The sequence below is a fragment of the Haliaeetus albicilla genome, chromosome 26 (assembly GCF_947461875.1).
Source record: "Haliaeetus albicilla chromosome 26, bHalAlb1.1, whole genome shotgun sequence".
NCBI classification, from domain to species: Eukaryota; Metazoa; Chordata; class Aves; order Accipitriformes; family Accipitridae; genus Haliaeetus; species Haliaeetus albicilla.
Window position 1 is genome coordinate 23,036,250 of NC_091508.1, and position 22,854 is coordinate 23,059,103.

Sequence of the window (22,854 nt, forward strand, 5' to 3'; positions counted from 1 at the left end):
GCAAAACAAAAAACCTGGCCGGGTGGCGGCCCTCTGTCAACACCAAGCCAGAGCTAAGTCTGTTGGGTATGGAGGTAATGTTTAACTTCCACAGCGGCATTTGCATTTTATGTTATGCTATATGTAGCAGTAGAGCTAATACTGTTTTCAGCAAGTGTAGGATACAGCTCCTCCTAGCCCACAAGCTTGAATTTAACATGAGTAGCCAGCAACTGCTTAGTTACTTCAGCTGATAGCACAGCCTTGACTTGTTTTGTGCCAGCTGGCTGTTGACAACTCTTTAAGTGCCTTTGTAACAAGCAGCTTCTTGGAGGAGTTAATATATCCTCAACCAATTGTAAACTATCACTGATTTGCTGAGATTCCCAGGACAACTGGAATTTTGCAGAAAGATTTTTTGCTTTATATTCATGAAAACACAGCTGATACTATTAAATTTGGTTAAAATTTACCAACACTGTTGCCAGGTTTTTTTGTACGAGATGTGTGCCAGCAAAGACTTTTGTTCTATAGTAAAGCTGAATTAAATTTAAATGATCTTTAAACTCACATGGCAGCAAAGGGTATGTTTATATAATGCTAATGCAGCTGAAGGATATAGTTACCTTGACTGCCTCTGGGGTTTGGGGTTGTGGGTGGGTTGGTTGGTTGGTCACCTGAGACCCTATGGGCAAATTCAGAATTACAGACTATTTTAGCAAAATATCTGTTCAAATCCCCTTGCTTGTAAGGTCTGAAAACTCAAGTAATGCAGAATAGGGGTAAACAGGACATGACTGTTAGGAATAAATGCAATGTTGTTTTTACCCAGAGAGCAGAGAGACAGAACATAGCATACTTCTTATATTCCCCTCCACACTTTTGTTCTGTTATGTTTTGTTTGAGTTGGTGGAGTTGCTCATCTTGTCAGATAGCCATTGAGGTTAGAAATAAGATGCAGCAAGGTTGTGTCCATGGAACTTGATGCAGTTAATTTTTTGAGCCAAGCTGCTCACCAGTTCCTTCAGAAAATATTTGCTGTTTCCTTCATTACATGTTTCTATGCACAGACCAGTAATACATGGAGCTTTAGCTGTTTCCTGTGCAGACTTGTGAGTTGGGAAGAGTGTGAGCTGACATGATCCTCAACAACTGCGTTATAAATGTCATAGATTTGTTTACAGCAGAGTCTGTGCACTGGATGCTGGCACAGATGTTACATAACACTGGGCACCTTGTGGAAATTGCCTTTAGTATGTGAGTACGCAGAAGGGGCTGCACCGCAGTATCAGTCACAGGCCCCGGTATCTCTTAGCTATTTCTGTTTGAAGGCAAGTGGAAAGTTTCCTCCTTGATATGGCTGGCTGCTTTTTACTTGCGTTAGTCAAGCAAAACAAACATGCTGTATTTTGTTTACAATGCTATGTAAATATAGTCTAAGTTCATAGAATCCTAGAATGGTTTGGGTTGGAAGGGACCTTAAAGATGACCTCGTTCCAAGCCCCCTGCCATGGGCAGGGACACCTTCCACTAGACCAGGTTGCTCAAAGCCCCATCCGACCTGGCCTTGAACACTGCCAGGGATGGGGCATCCACAACCTCTCTGGGCAACCTGTGCCAGTGCCTCCCCACCTCACCAGGAAGAACTTCTTCCTTACATCTAATCTACATCTACCCTCTTTCAGTCTAACGCCCTTACCCCTTGTCCTATCACTACATGCCCTTGTAAAAAGTCCCTCCTCATCTTTCCTGTAGCTCCCCTTTAGGTACTGGCAGGCTGCTCTAAGGTCTGCCTGGAGCCTTCTCTTCTCCAGGCTGAACAAGCCCAACTCTCTCAGCCTGTCCTCACAGGAGAGGGGCTCCAGCCCCCTGAACATCCTTGTGGCCCCACTCTGGACCTGCTCCAACAGGTTCATGTCTTATGTTGTTTCTATTGCTTCTCAAGTTATGGAGTTCCAGATAAACTTACGCTTTAGAACAGATACTGTTCCTAAGGGCACCAAACTTTTCGGGAGTGATGGGGGAAGGGAAAGGAATTAGGAACTTCTTTCCCATAGAAGCAGTGCATGTCTGGTGCTTCTGGAAATGTGGTTTTCAGTAAGAATGGGATGTATGTCTTTGCACCATCAGAGCACCATGCACGCATGTGTGCAACAGCATCTGGCTAGTGTGCCCTATAGCATGAGTGGTACTGTGAATTATAAAAGTAACTTAAATTGTTAATGAAATAAAACATTCTTTCCTTTAAATTACATTTTTTCGGTACATTTAAATATTGTATTCTTTTGAAAAGCACAAAACTGTAGCAATAGCAAAATGCAAATATGCCACTATGGGTAGCGGTAGACTACTGGTCCTGGTCACCTATCTCTGAATGTACTGGAGTTTGGTCAAGGGCATTAGAGAAAAGTTGTACTTTTATGAAGGCTCATACTTCTATGTCCACTGTGCAAACTGAGTTTTTTTCCTAGTTACATAAGAACTATGTGTATAGGAGCTAATAATGCTGAGTGGGCACGAGATCTCCCTTTCTGCGAAACTTTTCAAGTTCTGGCATCAGAAAAAAAGGGTAAAATAGTATCAGGGGAGATCTTCTCCTGTATGATAGAGTGTAGCAGAAGGCTTAGGGAGGCAGTACAGAGCTCTGAAAAAGTGTCCGTCTGTACTGTCATGGTACTATAAATCAGACACATGATCAAGAAAGACATGTTCCTACATGACTTCCCCAGAAGTCTTGTACTGTGTATAACAAAAGACAACAGATGTAGACAGGAGAAGAAAAGATAGAAGGATTTTGGTCAGATGGGCAACTTTCAGTCACCCACAGTGGACTTTTTCTGACATTGAAACAAAGGAGGGTTTTGAAGGATGATTTTTTGAGGCGATTTTGCAAGGTTGATGGAGAATTCATCAGTATGAGGCAGTATCAGAGAAAGTACAAAGGTGCTTGTTTGAAAACATGGTAAGCAGGCAAAGGACAGTGACCCTGGCTAGATATAAGTGAAATGTGATGATAAGAAAATAGATCTATTGAGGATTAATGGAAGAGCCCTTAAAAGTGAAGATACACAATTGCTTTTGGAAGAGAAAACTTGGGAAAACAATGAAGGGGTATGACCAAAGCAACAAGATTAGAAACTGTCTTTGTAGGTTTGAGTCAAAACTTGTCAAGCTAGTCAAATAAAGCTGAAATGATGTTACAATAAAATTTTCGCATTGTGTAAAACACAGTGTCTATCACTTCAAGATCCATTCATAATACATCAGAAGACTTCACAGTACCTGAATAGTCTTTCTTAAGATTGGCTTCTCTCCTTTTATAGAGAGAAAAGATATTCTGATACAAAGACGGGGAGTTCCACTGTACTCAGATAGGAGATGACATAGGTCAATTGCCTGTGTAAACTGGCTGGTAGCTTCAAAGGACCCCTTCTTTGTCTGTTTTGTCCGCATGAAGATGTGGAAATAAGAGGAATTGTGGTGGCGTGTATCATATTACTTTAAGATCTAAAAAATGTCTCTTCTCTAGACTATTAGAATAATTCTGATATTTTTTGCATTTAACACTCAGAAATTATTCAGATTTTTCTTTAACTCCCTTTTTTCTCGCTAACCTTAAGCTGCATTTTTGTTGCATTGGATTCTAACTTCATCTAGTTCTATCTAGGAATACACCATTGACCTTGGGTAGTTCATATTTGTTTAAAGTTGCGATCCATGGCAATAATTACAGTGCCATAGTACAGTATGTGTGGTTAAACTTCAACTTATCTGCTTGTTTAGAGTTTGTCCCTAATAACTTGGAAAATACTTCAGGCTATTTCAGCAGAGATATCCAATAAAAGAATTGTATTGCGTAAACTGAAGTAACTTATTTCCAAAGCATTAATTTGGTAAAACCTGAAAAAGGTTTTCTCTAAATCAGTTTCAAGCAATGCTGACAGACAAATGCACACACCAAAAAGTTTGGTTATTGAAACTACTTAATAGTTCATCCTTTTAAATAACACACAGAACTTCTTGATCCAAGATAACACTAAGCCTGAACTGCTTATCAGAAGTACTTTCATTTGTTTCATTTTTCCTACTTTTGTACATAGTATAACTTGCTTCCCTAAACCATGTCTGTAATTTCAGTAGAATAAATATTATAAGCAGGGACTTGTGTTTTGTTTTATGGGTATCCACCATTCTAAATCTACTAGCTATTACGTACAGATATTCTTGTAATACAAGGATTTACAGGATGTTGCTCAGCACTGCTATGTATCTCCTTTGCTGGAAATTACCATTTATGTAGCAGAGTCAGGAGAAGGAAAGATGTGGCCATTCCCATAGAGAGCATTATGTGGGGATGGGATAAATATCAGAGGATAGTAGAATTAAAAAGCAAGTAGAAATTTTGACAGAGGTTCTCTCAAAACCCTTTAAGATGCAAGGTTCTGTTACTCTGAATGGAATATTAATTCTGAATTTAATTACTGATAATTTCAGTGTCAATTTGTACTTATTTGCCCACTGCCTGTGTATCTTTGATGCATTTTGATGGTTTGCTATTTATAATGCTATTATTAATGCTCTTTATAATAATTTATAATCCCCAGTATCAATACAGGCTGGGGTATGAAGGGATTGAGAGCAGCCCTGCAGAGAAGGACTTGGGAGTACTGGGGGATGAAAAGCTGGACATCAGCCGGCAATGTGCACTCACAGCCCAGAAAGCCAACCGCATCCTGGGCTGCAGCAAGAGCAGCGTGGCCAGCAGGTCAAGGGAGGGGATTCTGCCCCTCCGCTCCACTCTGGTGAGACCCCACCTGCACTACTGCATCCAGCTCTGCGGTCCTCAGCACAGGAAAGACATGGACCTGCTGGAGCGGGTCCAGAGGAGGGACTTGAAAATGGTGAGAGGGCTGGAACACCTCTCTTGTGAGGACAGGCTGAGAGAGTTGGGGTTGTTCAGCCTGGAGAAGAGAAGAGCTCCAGGGAGACCTTATAGCAGCATTTCAGTACTTAAAGGGGTCTTATCAGAAAGATGGAGAAAGGCTTTTTTAGCAGGGCCTGTAGTGACAGAACAAGGGGCATCGGTTTTAAAATGAAAGAGGGTAGATTCAGATTGGACATAAGGAAGAAGGTTTTTATGATGAGGGTGTCAAAACACTGGAACAGGTTGCCCAGAGAGGTTGTGGATGCCCCATCCTGGAAGTGTTCAAGGCCAGGTTGGATGGGGCTTTGAGCAACCTGGTCTAGTGAAAGATGTCCCTGCCCATGGCTGGGTGGGTTGGACTAGATCTTTCAAGGTCTCTTCCAACCCAAACCATTCTGATTCTATGATTCTATGAATGCTCTGAAATACCTCAACTTTTCTCATCTTTGCTGGCACATCTGAATTCATCATCAAGGGAAAAACAGGCTCTGAGATTGAGTACTTGTTAAAAAGGTGTTATAATCACCACTTTTAGCAAAGCGGGAGATAGAAGACAAAGATTTTGTGAAGAAGTTATGTTAAGAAATGGAAAAAACCTGGTTTAGGTTAAAAAGAAACAGTTCTGTTAAATGGATCTTTGTGTACATGCAGACACACTCCACATTGTTTAGCTTTTCATAATGCAAACTTCTTGAAAACAGCTTGAAGGGAAGCTAGAATGGCCAAAGAACATGACATATCATAGAATTTATTTTCTTTCAGCAATAATCATGCAGGAAAAATGGAGCCTGATCCCATGGATGCTTCATTTCATTAACTATATGAAAAAGCATATTACAATTGTATTGTGCATGGATTTAGGAAAAATTTAAATTGAATATTCAATCAAATGTCAGTTGAACTATAGACAGAAACATTTCATTAAAATTTTGGGAGATTATATGGCTAATGGCATTGTCTAAAGTGACATTATTTGGCTATGCATTTTGCCAACCTTTTCAAATAACTCAGTACAGTACAACACTAAATCTTTTCTATGCGTTTTTTTCCACCAGAGGGTGCTGGCCAATTTTTTAAAATATAAGTTACGCAGGGATAATTTAAGGTGCTGTACATAGCAGAAACCTGAAACAGGAACTAAAAAAGAAGCTTCCCATCTTTGTTTATTAAGATAGCCTCAACAGGAGCAGCTGCTGAGTAATTCAGTTCTTAGCAGGGCAGTGTTTATATCCTGGATTTCAGAGAGTGTCCTGCTGTAATGCACAAGACCTATTTAGGCAGTGGACATTATCACTTTGCAGTACTTGAAGCACCAGTTTGGAAACTCTGACTTAGATTCTCGTAATTATTATGATAAGAAGTAACTAGCTTTCAGATTGTTTCTTCTGAATCCTTGTAGAAATACCAGTAGCTGGGGTTTTGGGGGTTTTGTTTTTTTGTTTTGTTTTTTTTTTAGAGAGGACTGTAGCCCATGAACTGGAATGTTTTAATGTCCTGGCACAGTGACAGAGGACAGAGTGGAAAATATTTTGCCAGAGAGTCCTGTACTCTTGCTCTAGTGGGAGCTGATGCTAGAAGTTTTAGAGGAAAGTGCGCGTAGCTTAGCAATACCAATAGGATGAACTAGTAAAGAACAGTCTATGCCTATGAAATGGCTGGAGATTCATATGAAATTAATTTTAATTCTTCGGCCATTGGAGGGTGGGGGGGAACGTAGGGAAAATACCTTTCCATATAGTGCATTTGGCTGTGATGTGGATATTGGGAGTTGTGAGCATCAGTATTCACAAGCAGATCCCAAACCTAAGTTATTTTTATAGTTTATTCTCAAACTGAATCTTTCTGCTTTGGAAAGAAAGCTCATACATGTTTAATTGGGATGTCTGAAGATGTTCAAACTGCTTTGGACTTGATAGTCATTGAAGACCTTTAGTAACTAGGAGACTGGAAAGATAACTTCTAAATGTATTGTGGACATTGTGCAGTCTCTCAAAACTTCCTGAGTAACCTCACTAGGCTTTTGTTCTTCCATGTACAAAACTTGAGTCTGGTGGACTGGAAAGCAGTCCTGCATGTAGCTACCAGACCAGAGAGCAAATGTTTTCCCTACAGGGATGCTTGCAGACCGCCTACCTGCCGAATATTGCTTTTAGAGAAACTGTAATTCAGAGAAAGACCTGCGTTCCTTTTGCTATGTAGCTTCAAGGGCTGAAGGTCACTGTACCATGTCTAAAAGCATTAAAGCATTTAGCAAATGTGGCAAATTGACCCATACATAGTTTGGCAGAAATGTTCTCACTTCCAAGTATCTTCAAGAAGCTGGCGAGGCCCTACTTGATTGCCTTGGAAGAACACGTCGCTGTCACCGTAGGTGACTCCAGCACCATCGCTTGCACGGCAGCCCACCCCGGGTTTGGTTTGGGGGTTTTGGGGCGTTCTTCGCCGACTGGGCAGGACGAGTTACAGGCCATGCGGCAGCAGGTGGCAGGCGGGTAAGAGACAGCCGATTTTTCGCCTCCGCGCATAGACTGCGCCGCGTCTCCTCGGGGAGCAGCTGGACCTGCCGCCCGCCGGCAGGCCCGAGGACGGGAGGGAGCACGGGCACGCTGCTCCGCGGGGACGGCGCTGGCCTCCCCGGGGGCCCGTCCTGCTGGGGGGCCGCGCCGGCGCCCTGGCCCCGCGGCCCGGCTGGTCCTAGGGAGCCGCCGGCAGGGCCGGGCCGGGCCGGGCCGAGCCGAGCCGCCCCTCCCGGCCCGCGGCCGCCCCAAGCCCAAGGACGGCGCAGCGCACCTGCGGACGGCGGCTCCTGCGCAGTGCCTGCGCGCTCACACGCTCCTGCCCCGCCCCGCCCCGCGCCGATTGGCGAGCGCTCCCGTGCGAGGCAGCGGTTGGCCGGCGGGTCCGTCAGTCCGGCGCGCCCCGTCCCCTCCCGTCGATCCCCCCCCCCGCCCTCGGCCGGCCTGGGCCTGCGTCCTCGGCGGCTGCGGCGGGCGGGGGGCTCGGTCCGGCGGGTGGGCGGCCGGCTCTGCGGCGCTGAAGGTGCTCGCCCCCCCCCCCCCCCCGCGCCCCGGTGCCGGCGGGGTCCCCGCGCCGAGAGGGCTCGCGGGCGACGCTGGGCGTAGCCGTCCCCGGACAGGTGAGACGTGGACGAGCCCTGCTGTGCCTGGAGGATAGGTGGGACCCGGCCGCTCCCGCCCCGCCCCGCCGGGCTGCGGGCCCAGCCGCCGCAGCCCCCCTCCCCCCCACGCCGTCCCCGCTTCGGGCGTGTGCCGCGGGCGGAGCTCTGCGGCGACGGGCCCGGCCGGGAGCCCACCCTCCGGGGGCGCGCCGCTTGTGGGAAGCCCACGGCTCCCGGCCTTGCGGGGGGGGGGGCGGCGAGCGCGGCGCGGGGCGCAGCCCGTCTCCGCCGGCGGCGGTGGCGCGCGGGCCCGGCGCGGCCTCTGGCGCGGCGCGCGGGCAGGTGCGCGGGCGGGGGGGAGGGGAGGGCCCCGCCGCGTCCTGCGGCGCGAGGCCCCGCCCCGTGGGCGCCGTTCCGGGGCTCGGGCCCCACCTGGCTCTGGCCGGGGGCCGGCGGCGGCGGCGGCTGCCCGCGCCGCGCGGCCTTGCGGCGGCGGGGCGCGACCGGGCCGGGCCGGCAGCCCCTCGGTGAACGGCCTCTCGGCCCGTCGCCCTGCCGGCCGTGCGCGGGCAGCCGCGTGACGTTCCCGCTCTGGGCCGTGAGCCCCCCCCCTTCGCCGCCCCGCCGGCGCTCGTGCCGCCGCCGCGCGCTTGCCCGCGGGCGCCGCTGGAGCGGGGAGGGGCGGGGCTGGCCCGCCGCGAGCGCCGCGCGCCTGGGACGCGGGAGCGGCCGCCCCTTTACACAAGGAGCGGGGGGGCGCGGCGGGCGCGAGGGAGTGGGGTGGCGGCGCGCGCCGGGCAGCGCCAGCGGCCCTTGGCGGGGGGGGGGCCGGGCGAAACCGACCGGGCTTGGCCGCGTCCTCCGCTGGGCTTCTGGGATGAAGGGGGAGAAACCTGTTTGCGTGTCATGTGGGCGGTGGGGTGCAGGTGCTGTTAGGGAGCTTCGGTTCAAATGATGCTTGATCTGGCTTCAGCACGCCTAAGGTTTTTGGCACGTGGCGGAGAGGGAACTGTTGTTGAAATTCGCAGCTGTAGAACCGCAGCGTGCCTTTGGTCTGCAGTCTGTTGTTGTGAACCCAAGACAATGGAGCGTGGGTAGTCTCTTGCCGTATTTATCATTGGAAAAAAAATTAAATCTGGGTTGGTCCCCCTCTTACAATGTGGTGGAAAGACACTCCTTTCCTTAACGACCTTATAGTTGAATGTAGCAATCCGTGCCTTTTATGTCCAACAGATGCTTTTAAAGTCAGGTTTGTTTTTGTGTTGAAAGATCACGCTGTGCTTAGTAGTTATTCCTCATGTGCGAGAAGGACAGGAAGAGTGCGTAACAAGGACGGAACTATGTGCCCTTGTTCATTTTCCGTATGTTGTCTGTCCTGCGTGGCGTAGCACCAGTTTGAAAAAAAAAATAATTGGAAAACTCTTACTTTAACAAAGTTATTTTATTCATTTTTCTGTTTGTTCACCTTATTTTAGTAAAGGGGTGACAGCTAGAAATCAATATGGGCAGTAGTTACGAGCTTTACTTTTTGTTCCATGTAAACTTTATTTCCAGGCTCTCAGCACATTTTGTAATCAAACTTTACATGTGGATATGATAGTATATTTAAAAGCATTACTAATGAGCACCCTATAAAATGAAAGGTATTTTAATTTATTGTGTATACAAATGTAAAATATCTTTAAAGCAGACTTACATAGGAAGCACAGCTTTTGTCAGACTATGAGACTGAGCAACTTATTCTTTAAAAAAAAAATAAAAATCTTTAAGTGACCATACTTGCTGTATCTTCTATCCCATTCAGTGTTTTCTGGACTAACAATGGTGAAATTGAATTCTGCTTGCTTATAGCTTTTCAGTCTCTTTGGTTAAAGTAATAAGTTGTATTGACAGCAAAAGCTCATCTTTCCTAACTGCCAAAAACTTACGTTTTTTTAAAATTAAACTTCAATCTGCAACAACATTTCTCTGTCTAAAACTTTTATTCTGCAAATTTTTTCTCCCATTTTTCATCATACGTGGGCTAATACCCCACGTGGAAAGGGGGCGGGGGCGCAGTGGTCAACACAGAGATCATCCCATTTAAAAATCATGCGTTCCATTCCTATGACACTTGAGAAGAGTAACTCTTTTCATCAGCAGCTCAAACTGACTTAGTTTCAAAATGGAGGTGTTTAGAAGCAAAAATGAATAGATAAAAATGGGAGTAGGGGACCTAGATAGCTATTGTATAAATTGGAATTTTTGAAGTACCACAGATAAAAAAGTAACCAAAGATTTTGGAGCCAGTTGTGCTTACTAGAACGCAGGACAGCAAGGAAAAAATTGGTACCTATTCTGGGGGAAGCAGGGAGGAAGCCTAGCAATATGTTTGTGTATTGCTAGGCAAATTGGGGAAAATCATTAATGTCTGTATAATGCAGATTTTTTTTTTCTTCTGGTAAGAAACAGGATGTTGTATCAGACAAGAACTATGAGATGTTTTCCAGTAATAAATGTCAGACAGTATCTCCTGAGGAGAAACAGTTTAAAAGTCTGAGAACCGGATTTCTTCTTAAATTGCTAGATAGAAGTTGAGATCTCTGGCCTGCCAATCCTGATTTTGAAGACTGAGAGTTCTCGTGTTGAGCTAACAAAAGGCAAGTGCTCCATTAAGCTTATTCCTTAATGTTACCTTGGTTATCTGTAGTGAACAAAATAATAGGGGAAAATAAGATGGGCTTTATTTTATAGTATGTTGAAGAACAGAAATATTGGGGTAGTTAGGCAACAGAGTTCTGTGAGAAATTTGTCTTGCTAACTAAACCTAACTTTGTTCTTGTGTGCACTTGTAGGTTGAATTGACCAAGGTAACTAGGTAAAAACTATAAATATGCTTACTCAATCAAGCACTCTAATACTGTGTGATACTCAGGTTTAGAAAATAACAATGTATTATCCTTTTAGTAACCAAACGCAATAAGCGGATGGCTTACTGTTTGTCAGCTGTACTGGTACTAGCTGCTTATGAAAGAACCATTTTTTATAAGAATATAGAGGGAATTGCACTAGGTCTGACAGTGAGTCCACAACTTCATCAGTGATCTGGCAATAAATTTGTGAATGCCGTGGTTAACATTTGTAAATAACATAACTTCTTAAAAAAAAAAAAAAAAAAAAAAGAATAGTTAAGACAGCCAGTCTGGACAGGGTGAAGTAGACCGCTGGGCATGCTATGAATTTGAATAGAGTTTGTGTTAAGGTCAAACAAACTTTTATGTTGAAGAAGATGTACTGTAGGCTTCGCTTGAGGTACAAGGGAATGTGTTTTGAGGAGCAGATGTGCCGCAAATGATGCAGGCAGTCAAAATAGGTAAGCAACGCAACAGGAACTCTCAGTGCAGTGTTACAGGAAAAAAGGATTAATTCTATAAATAAATGAACAAGGAAGTAGTGAACAGAATTAGGAAGAAGATTTTAAGTTCTGAAGTGTTTTGTGAAAATGATACTGGACTGCAATGCACGATTTTGATATTCTCCTTTTAAAAGGAAGGTAAAAGTTCTGAGTGCCCCAAAATTAGCAGTAAAAATGTTTTAAGAATTTGTGATGAGAGACTTAATGAGCAAGATCAGCCTAATTGATTAAATGCAGGATCAAGGAGGGTCTTGAATACAAGAGATGTTTGCTGCAGTCAGCCTCTTCAAGACAGGCAAGAGAGAGATCTACGAGAACATCAAAGTGATCAGAAAAGTATTAGCGGTAGGGATTTATATGAGGAGACCAAAGAACAAGTATACAGTGAGTGTATGTCTTGAATAGTGTGTGGTGTTCTATCCCCATCCTCAGAAGGGTGTGAGGAAAATTAGAGAAGCTACAGAGCGGGGCAAGGGGACCGAAGTGAAGGATGTGCTTGACTTACAAGGAATAAACTGTAACTTGACTAGGAGGAGCCCTCACCCTACAAGAGGTGTCTGAGAGAGGGTATGGTATCCTTCTAACGTCGTGACTGGAGTGTTGGAATGGAAGGAGACAGGTTCTTGAGGAGGGGCAGGCAGTGGAGACGAGGAGGGGTTGTCATCGTCTATGTCAGTGATCAGCTGGAGTGCATGGAGCTCTACCTGGGGATGGATGAGGATCTGACCAAGAGCCTGTGGGGCACGATTAAGGGGAGGGCAGGGACAGGGACAGGTGACTTTATAGTGGGGGGCTCCTACAGGCCACCTGACCAGGAAGACCAACTGCATGAGGCCCTCTGTAGAGAGATAGGAGCAGCCTCACGTTCACAAGCCCTGGTCCTCGTGGGGGACTTCAGCTACCCCGATACCTGTTGGAGGGACAACACAGCACAGCATAAGCAATCCAGGAGGTTCCTGGCATGTGTTGATGACCACTTCCTTCTCCAAGTGATAGGGGAGCCAACAAGGAGAGGTGCTGTGCTGGACCTTGTTCTTGCCAACAAAGAGGGGCTGGTGGGGAATGTGAAGCTCAAGGGCAGCCTTGGCTGCAGTGACCATGAAGTGGTGGAGCTCAAGATCCTTAGGGCAGCGAGGAGGTTACACAGCAAGCTTGCTGGCCTGGAGTTAAGGAGAGCAGACTTTGGCCTCTTCAGGGATCTGCTTGGTAGAATACCATGGGCTAAAGCCCTGGAGGGAAGAGGAGCCCAAGAAAGCTGGTTAATATTCAAGGGTCACATCTTCCATGCATCCCAACAAAGAGGAAGTCAGGCAAAAACGCCAGGAGGCCTGCATGGATGAACAAGGAGCTCCTGGACAAACTCAAATGCAAAAACGAAGCCTACAGAGGGTGGAAGCGAGGGCAGGTAGCCTGGGTGCAATACAAATTGTCTGAGCAGCCAGGGATCAGGTTAGGAAAGCCCAAGCCCTGATAGAATTGAATCTGGCCAGGGACATCAAGGGCAACAAGAACAGCTCCTATAGATATGTCAGTGATAAAAGGAAGACTAGGGAAAATGTGGGCCCTCTCTGGAAGGAAATGGGAGACCTGGTTACCTGGGACATGGAGAAGGCTGAGGTACTCGGTGACTTTTTTGCTTCAGTCTTCACTGGCCAGTGCTCCAGCCACACCGCCCAAGATGCAGAAGGCAAAGGCAGGGACTGTGAGAATGAAGAATCACCTGCTGTAGGCGGAGATCAGGTTCGAGACCATCTAAGGAACCTGAAGGTGCACAAGCCCATGGGACCTGATGAGATGCATCTGTGGGTCCTGAGGGAACCGGTGGGTGAAGTGGCTAAGCCACTATCCATCATATTTGAGAAGTCGTGGCAGTCCAGGGAAGTTCCCACTGACTCGGAAAGGGGAAACGTAACGCCCATTTTTAAAAAGGGAGAAAAGGAAGACATGGGGAACTACAGGCCAGTCAGTCTGAGCAACGTGGTCTAGTGGAAGGTGTCCCTGCCTGTGGCAGCGGGGGGTTGGGACTAGGTGATCTTTAAGGTCCGTTCCAACCCAAACCATTCGATGATTCCATGAATTGCGAAGGTGAACAGGAAAGATTGGGGTTTTTTCTTATCATCTTTAATGTGAGAACCAGAGGGCATAAAATAAGACTAACAATAAAGCTAGCTTTGGGAGCAGATATTTTTCACAAAAACATTCATTTTCTCACAGGCTGCGGAATTTTAATGTTGTAGATGCTCCAAGATTTGCAAAAAACTTTGTATATTTGCAAAGCAACTGGATAAATTCGTAAGAGGGAAGTCTAGAGGGACTATTAGGTGCGAAGATTTTTATCTGTGACTTAGAAAGTCCTTGAACTGCAAATCATGATTGCAAATCATGAGGGCCAGTTTAGAGCAGGTTGCTCAGCATCATCCTGAGTTTTGCATTTTGAGATTCCATAACCTCTCTGGGCAACTTGTTCCAATGCCTAGGCATTTTCTTTGTGAATGTTTTTTTCCTGATGTATGATTGGGGTTTACCTTCCTGTGACTTGCCTCTGTTGCCTGTTGTCTTTTCATGGCTTGCCTTGGAGAAAAATCTGGTTCCATCTTTGTAAGTTTACATTAGGCCATTAAAGCCAGCAACAAGATCAGTCCTTAGCATAGTCATCTTGAGATTAACAAACCCAGTTCTCTCAGCCTCTCCTCTTGCATCTGAGCTGTCTTTCTTATTTTTTGTCAATGAAAGCCTAATTTTCAGCTGGCCTTTATGTCATATATATTCTATTTCCTGAGTAATATGCTAGATACAGTCTTCAATCCAGATTTGTTTTCTGAAACTACATTAGGATGGCTTTCCAGATAATTCTCTTATTTCAACAGACTAATGCTTTGTTTAATATTAGTTTAATATCTTCAGGTTTATCTTATAAAATGCTATCTTCAAGTGATAGTAAATGAATAGTGGAAAGGTTTAGGGTTTGTTTTTTTTTTTAATACCAATTAGTGTTTTCAGGTTTCAAATATTGAATGAAAATATCCGCAACTGGTATGCGAATGTAGACTCCACTTTTGTGTTCTAGCAAAGCATAGCTGATCCTTTACCAAAGGAAAAAAGACTGCTTAAATAACATAGTTAAATTATGCTGCTTTCAGTGGTTTTCTTTTATGACTACATCTGTTGATTTCATAAGCAATCAGAAATAGATATTCAGAAGTATCACACCTCTTAAGTAAGTACAAGAATTTTTAACTAAAGAAGTAAACTAGTTTAAGTATGTAAAAAAAAAAAAAGACGTGTATTTTCTCATGTTTGGATCTGAAAGCAATTTCCTATTTTGCAGAAATTTCTCCAAAATAAACATTTAGGTACGCTGTTATGGAACATGTTGCACCAAAGAAATTGAGGAAGATAGAAGGTTAACAGAAGCTTTAATACTTCCTTTAGCAAGTAATACAAAACATAAGGCTTTTTGCACTATCTTACAGGTACCTAAGACGTGGTTTGGGACTATCTAATTTTTATAGGTTTTTTTCTGATTCATGTCATTCCTTCATATATGTAGTCCTAAATACCTTGGCTCAAAGCTTTTCAACAACTATCGTGGGTAACCAGATTATTGTAAAAAAAAAATAAAATTATTTTTTACTGAGTTTGTTGTATGAAACACATGATTCCACTTGAATGAATGATAGTCTCTTTTAAAGTTTTTCAGTTAATCCATGGTGAGGTGCAGAGGTCTTCTTTAATGCAGGATTCCAAATATTGATGAATTTTTCCCAACAAGAGTCTGTTTTCTTCCCTGTTAATGTTTTCATGGACTTCTGTTTGCTGACATCAGGTGGCATGTGTATCTGTTCCTGATAAGTTCTTTCTGTCTGCCTAATTGATGTCTGCAATATCAAATGACCTTTGACTATTAACGGCATAGGGGAGGTGGAGAAACAGGAAGAATTAATGCTGCCTAATTGAAAAATTCAGATACACTGGAGACTGCCAGTGCAGAGTTTGGAAAGGCAATTTTTTCAGATGTATCATACTTTTACTTGGAAAGTCAGTTTTCAAAGCCATTAAGAGTGAAAGAAGTAGATGGAACAGGGCACATGCAGACACACACACAAAACAAAAACTTAATTGCCAGGGAACAAATCTGATTTAACAAAGCTGACATGGGATGTGAACATACATTATGTCTCTAATTTTCATTGAAATATGTAAGTGGATGCTAACTCATTCATAACTTGTCACATTGATTCTTTTATGAATGAGGATCTTTTGCTCATGCAGGGAGTGCCTGCTGTATGTATACTCAGAGTTTGGATGAGTTTTGCATGTAGGAAGAGAATACTACTTTTCCACCAAAAGATGTCTGTCTTTGATGCCTGTAGGAATTACATGTATTTAAAGACTAGAAGATACACATTTTTCTAAGTGGAAGTTCCTTAACAATAGAAGGAGAATGGAGACTGCAGTACAGGCACAGTAGTAACACCACATGATCTGCAGTGATTTTTAACTTTGTCAAAGCAACATGGGCTTTAATGGGATTGTCATGTCAGTTTCCACGTGAAGGTATCCATCTTTGAGATGATTTTCTTCTCATTTGGTGTATAATTTTCTTAAACATTAGCTATTACAAAAGTTGGTATAAGGCAGAAGAGGAGAAAAGGGAAGGGCTATGTCTAAATATCACCAAGCAAGTTCCCTACGCAGTATTTTCTCAGGTTTGTTGCTGATCAAGTTTGGTGGAAGAGCTGTGGCTTAATTTGATGATACAGAGAAAGAAGAATGGTTGTATTTGGTTTTGTGTCCATTCTGCTTTGTTTAGTTAAGTCTTGAGGAAAACAAAGTGAGAATGAATAGCATTTACCATTCATAAAGCACCTTGAAAGAAGTGATTAAAACCAGTAAGCAAACCCATATCAGCTTGGGCTCTATGTTGACTGACAGAGTGAGGAAGAGTTACAGGTACATATTTGGAGAATATTTAGTTATGAAATTCCTAATATGTTGCTCTTCCCTTTGTGATGTATGCTTTTTAGTTCTTTTGAGTTTGGGAATTTGTCACATACCAATGAAACTAGAATGGGGAACTAGCCATCAAAGCTGGGAGGGAGAGCTAAGAACAAAAATACCGGAGTGCATGTTTCAGGTGAGGAATGCACAGCTTGAGAAGAACTGAGTTATATAATAAATGTCACCATAACCCTGTTTCCTGTTAATTTACAGGAATGTCATGCTTTTAAACAAGAGAGAAACCTGCTGAATAGCGAGAGCTAGACCCAACAATGGACTGATGGAAGTGTGCAGCAAAATGGGTTGAGTGAGTGCAGAACTACCTTATTCCACTGTAAGTACGCAACTGTAATTAAAGTAGTAAGTATTTTCCTGTTTCCACTTATGTTTGATACCAGAGATTAAAGAAGAGTCTGTCAGTTCTCCTCTGTTTAGAGAACCTAGAGTCGTGTTAGTATTATACTGTAAGACAGCAGATAATAATTCCTTTTTCTGTGACTGTTTTATTGAGATTCCCCTAAAGTTTAATTCTCCTGAATACGTATCTTGTCCTTCTATCCTATGCAAGTCAGCAGACTTGTTTGAAGGGTAATGGCCTTTGAGGGAGGACTGCTGGAGAGAGAGCTGCAGCTCTGTCTTGATATGGATCAAGATGGTATTGGGTTTTTAACTTGTGGGTTTTTTATTATTTATTATTTGTTCTTTGTTAAGGACAAGTATTGCTTTTGTAGTTACTGTTGTTAACCTAGATATATTTTTCACTTTGTTCCCTTCAACATTATGCAAAAGTGCTTTCTCCCTTTTTTCCTCATTTTATGTAGTAATCTTTCAGTTTCTTAGAATTTGCTAGGATGGAGTTTGTGTTCATGTTTCATTTACATGAAGTCATTGTCAGTTAACATAGGGTAACTATGTTTACATGGTTACAAAAGTTGATTTATTTTTTTTTTTCCAGGTGCCAACAGGCAGCCTCTACGAGCTGCTTTTCTAAGGGCAACTCCTGCAGAATATCAACTGCATGTAGTCTAAATTAAGATAAAGTAATGTAATGCATCACAGCAAAACTCCCCAACTGCATTACGGGAAAGAAGTGGCCACTGAAATAGCAATATAGTGTTCTTGCCCTGTTCCAGGAAAGTAAGGCCAGCAGTTCAAGGATGTTACTTCTAAAAAGTGTCAGTGGGAGGCTAGATTGGAAAGTCTGGTCTGATAGCCTTCTTGAATTGATGTGTGTATTACAGTGAAGATGTCTTCACACAATCATCTGTTGGAATGAGGACTGCTTCCAGGCCAATTCATTTTAAACCAGTCTTCTGAGATGCACGGGGTAGTTCTCTATGCTAGATTTACTGTCAAAGTTTAGAGGAAGCCTGAGACAATTGAAACTGGTAGTCTGATGTTCTTGAGAAGTGTCTTAGCTAACTGAATAATCAGCTCTGAGACCTGTACGCATAAAGCATTCAGATTCTTGCACTGAGTACTTTAAAATTTTGGAATGTGCATTTCTATATTATATCTACATTGGATTAGCTTTCAGTTTAGCACATCGATAGCTGATGCCTTAATCTTGCTTTCAAACTTGACAATATGACCATAAAGGTGTTAAAGGATTTCTTTATCTCAAAGCTTAAGATATGATACTTTCTTTTAACCTCAGCAGGGTCCAAGACATGGCTCTGTTGTGCCAATATATGTGCCCTTCTATAAACACACATCTTCATAGCTCTGGGGAGATAGCTTCCCCCCCCCCCCCATAACTGCTACTGCCCTGAAAAGCTGCTAGTACTGCATACCTGCTTGTGTACCTGCAAGCCAATTTGGAGAGGCTGGAGCTTTTCTCAACTTGATACATATTCTCTGGACAGTGTATGTATCTATGTGGCTTGTAAATGGCCAGCCATATTGCATTCAGCGAACTAAAGGGATTCCAGCGTATGGAATCTAAATGTTCTGCTAAAATAGTTTCTCTGTCATCTAGGAGTATTTGGAAATCAATTAGTAAAATGAAGCAGACCGAATTACTAGTCTAGGGTGTTGGGAAATTACTTAGCTACTAGATTACCAGCTCTAGTACATATACTGTTTAAAGCATTCACTGCTGAGTTTACTATATTGGATGTGGTGATTTCTACTTCTTTTTTCTTTTTTTTTAGACTTAGAGAATTCTGGGCTGTGTATTGCTCATTCTTCATCTCTGAACCATTCCCACAGCATGCAGTTATTTACACAACAAAATAACTATTTAATCTTTGTATTTAATATCTATTGCAGACGTCATGTCAGGTTGGCTTTGGACTATTCTTACTTTCTTTTTATTTTCTAGCTTCCACTATGTAAGTTTGTAGGGTTTTTTTCACTAGTCAGGGCTTCGCCCCCACCATTTCCCTGTCAACTTTTTACTCCTAGTACCATTTTTGAGATGGGTCTTGAGCAGCATCACTGACTTGTTTCTTTTTGTTTGGACTGAAAATTCCAGATAGGTTTTGTAAAAATTCTAAACTTCTAGTGCATTTGAACCTTGGTGTTCAGTCCATGCAACCTCCCTGACTCTTTTCTGCTGAGGCTAATATCCTTTTCTTAGTTTCTGGCCATCCTGTCATTAGACAACTCCTTGTTCTATAGCAGAGGGAAACCGATTCATCTTTTTTTCTTCATTGGTATGCTGTCACTTTCTCTGCTTTTTCTACATGGTCATATTCTCACATAAGTAATTTTCTTGCTGATTTTTCTGACCTTCACCATCTGTTTTTGGCAGATTTCTACAAACCTTGAGTTTTCTATATAAATTCTTTCCCTTCTCATGTGTGTTTCTTAATCCCCATCTGTACGTATCCCTGGCTTATTTTCCTGACTTCGGATCCTCTTGTGCATAAGTATATATACAAATAACTCTTGTTACATACCTACTTGGGTAAGTGTTTTGCAGTTTCTGTTGTGTAGTTTGGGTTTTCCTTCCTCGTTCTGTCATCTCTGTCTCTTCAGTAGGTGGTTCCTTCCTAGGTCCTCATGTTTAAAGACAAATACAGGAATGTTTGATTCATTCCTGTCAACTTGCAGCCAAGAAACACCATCATTGATCCTTTGTTTTACTAGACTTTAGTGTCTCTGTCAGCTTTTTTTGGGTACAGACTGTCTATTACACCTTCTTGGAAGCAGAACCCACTCTTGCAATGACTGTAAGCCCTGCAACCAGTAATGATGGCTGAGCTGCTCCTGTATGCCTATCTTTTTTCCTAAGTTCTCTGTTGCAGGAGCCTCAGATTTACAGTTGGCTTCTTGAATATGTTAACTGAAATAAGTAGACATTTACACTGTGTAAAGTCTTTATTGTACTTAAATACTCAAAATAATAAACATCTCTGTGCTTCAGTTTGTACATCATTTGTGATCTTTGTTTAGATTTACACTGGGACTTGTAACAGTTAAATTCTCTGAGTCATCTAATCTTCCCTGTGCAGCAAGTGTACCAATTCTGCTCACTCCTCCTTGCCTTTCCCCCGTCCAAAGAGAGCGAGTGTTCCTGTAACTGAACTGTTCCCTTTGTCAAGGATGTTCAGGATAGGCTTCATCAAGTGCTCAGAAGTCCATCACTCAGCAATTTTCTAGTTACCTACCTAAAGGATTCAGACCTGAAGAACTGGTTCGTTCTGGATAGCAACCATTATTTTGTTTGCTTAAATGAATAGTCATCAAGGCTTTTGCTTCACTTTCCCAATTTATTGCTCCCTGTTATTCCTAAGAAATAAAGCTGCAGTATTTTTTCAGAACTCAGAAGTGCTCGTGTTGCACTGTAATCCTCTTCTGTTCTCTTATTTTCTTGTAGTCTGTAAGTCTGTCTGTTTCTTGTTTTATGCTATTGGCCCATTTCCAGATAGCACTGTATTACTTCTTGTTTTGTTTGTTGTTGTACTGTGCCTCATGGAAAGACTCTTGTTCCTTGGTCAGTGATGAAGGCTCCTAGGACTATTGTAAATCAACCTCCACCACAGTGCTCAGCATTAGTTCAATGAAAAAATGGGAAGGGGAGGAAAAGGGAATTTATTTCATCCATTTGTCTTCCATTAAGGCACTCTTCGCTTTTGTCTTGTCGTCCCCGCCCTCCCTCCCCCCCCCATCCTTCAGCAGAAGTTTTTGGGAAAGGGAGGAAAATAATCCAAATTCTTCTTAAAGATGGTTTTGCCATAAAATAAAGGGACCTGCATCTGGTTATTGGTTGGCTGCTGTGATACTGTGGGAAAACATGCTGGACTGCACTAGGAAGAGCATGGCTAGCACGTTGTAGGATGTGATCCACCCTCTTTACTCAGTACTGGTGAGACCGTATCTGGAGTGTTGTGTCCAGTTCTGGGCTCCCTAGTTCAAGAAAGTTATGGACTTACTGGAGTGAGTCCAACAAAAAGCCACAAAGATGATTAAAGAACTGCAGCATCTGTCATAGGAGGAGAGGCTGAGAGAGCTGAGGATGTATAGCCTGGAAAAGAGAAGGCTCAGGGGTGATGTCACCAATACAATATATATTGAAATACCCAATGAGAGGATGTAAAGGGGATGGAGCCAGAATCTTCAGTGGTGCCCAGTGAATGGAAGAGGCAATGGGCACATATTAAAATAGAATAGAGTACGGGAAAACACATGGCATTCCACCTAAACACAAGAAAACACTTATTTACTGTGAGAATGATCACATACTGGAATGGGTTGAGCAGAGAAGTTGCATCATCCATGGAGATAATCAAAACCTTACTGGACATGGCCCTGGGCAACCTGCCCTGTTTGAGCAGAGACATTGGACTATATAATCTCAAGAGGACCCTTCCAGCCTCAGTGGTTCTCTGAAAAGATAGTTTATTAAGATTGTGTGTATTGCAGAGTCTGAGAGAGATTGCAGGCTTTCTAAACTAACTTTCTGCAGGTGAGGCAATAGTTGTGGTGCATAACTCTTCATGCTAAAGAGGGAATATTTATCACAGTCCTACATGAGCATCTTGATCATTGGAGTACAGGTTAAATCACAGGCAAAGTAGTAATGGAAATCGCTGCTTCCTACACTTTGCAAATCTCTGCCAAAATACTTGCTTTTTCAGCCAAAATGATTTGGCAAAATTAATACAAGTATGAAAGTAGTTTGGAATGATGGAAACTGTGAGGGATAAATTATTGTCTAGCCCTGAGTAAATTCTGTTCTTCAGGACTTAGGGCAGTACAGTGCAATCTAGCATCGGCTTCTGAATGAATGACTTCACATTAGCCAAGTTGTGACACTTTTCTCTGTATTTATTTCCATTATTTTTCTAAGGGATGCTGTTCAGTAGGTTCTCAGAATAAAAAACCTAAAACCTAGAAAGCACTTTTTTCCATCTTCATTTGTTAATCTATCAAAGATGAGTACCTATTCTTTTCTGAGTTATGATTACATGTTAAAACAGAAGATTGGAGGCGTTTTGAAAGCAGGCCTGTAATAACTTATGAGTTGCTGCCACCTACTGGTACATTGAAAACTTTGACGTGTTCTAAAACTTGATTAAATAAGATTTGGAGAGGAGAGTCTACAGGTTTTTACAGTTGACACAGAATGAGAGATTCCAATTGCAAAGTAGCAAAGGCTACTAGATTTCTTTTTTTGGAGTAGCTTATAGTCATTATTCTTCATTTAAGAAATGCAACTTTTTTTTTCCTTCCCCGTTTATGGTAGAATGTGACATATTCCTGCTGACTTCTAACATTTGAATACAAAACCAGCTTTTTGTTAATGGAACACTCAGAAGCCACAAAAGCTGTCATGCTTTTGTGGCAAATATTGCAAACACTAGTCCTTGCTAGTTCCTCTCTATAATATATTGTTTATATACTATTTCAAAATATGTCAGTGATGTTTCATGTGACAGGCAGGGTGTCTTCTAATCTTGAGACTGGTACTAAATATGAAACTTCAACTAGTTTTGCTGAGAAATTTAAATCAGAATGCAATGTTTGACTAGAAATTTTTATTTAAATAAATACATAAATTCAACCTTGATGTAAAGATTTCCAGACATGAGTAAAATTCTACAGTCTATGATGCAGAGTTCTTCAAATGGTTTCTAATTATTAGAAACCTGCACTCTATTTCTTGTCTTAATTTGTTTAGGTATCTAGACCGAGATCTTTCTATTATGTTTACTTAGTAGGTTGTCACTTTATTATGTTTCTTTTGCTTATACAAGTAGTGTTGATCATTTCATTACTACTTGATGCTGTAAATGATGATAGAGATAGCAGAATGGAGGGAGAAGAAGAGAACACTTAATAGTTAACTTGCAAGTATAATAAATGGTCATAGAGTTAACTCAATTATCAGTGGATATAGTAAAGATAAGGGGCATAATCAAGATGAAAATAGCATTGCACATTCAAACCTGCATTGTCAGCCTCCTGCTCTTCCATTGTTTTAGCAGCTGA

The 22,854-nt window shown here is 42.7% G+C and overlaps 1 protein-coding gene across 7 annotated transcripts in view; it reads left to right on the forward strand.

The window, feature by feature from the left end:
• Nucleotides 1–7,827: 7,827 nt before the first annotated feature.
• RALGPS1 (Ral GEF with PH domain and SH3 binding motif 1) overlaps nucleotides 7,828–22,854 on the forward strand; it is a 133,597-nt gene continuing 118,570 nt past the window's right edge. For 4 of the 7 annotated variants that reach the window (XM_069771483.1, XM_069771486.1, XM_069771485.1 and 1 more), the window contains exons 1-2: nucleotides 7,829–8,039; nucleotides 16,630–16,750. The gene's annotated coding sequence lies outside the window, so the exon portion shown is untranslated. Of the gene's footprint in view, nucleotides 8,040–16,629; nucleotides 16,755–22,854 lie in introns of all 7 variants that reach the window. The other 3 variants (XM_069771488.1, XM_069771487.1, XM_069771484.1) reach the window with 2 other exon arrangements.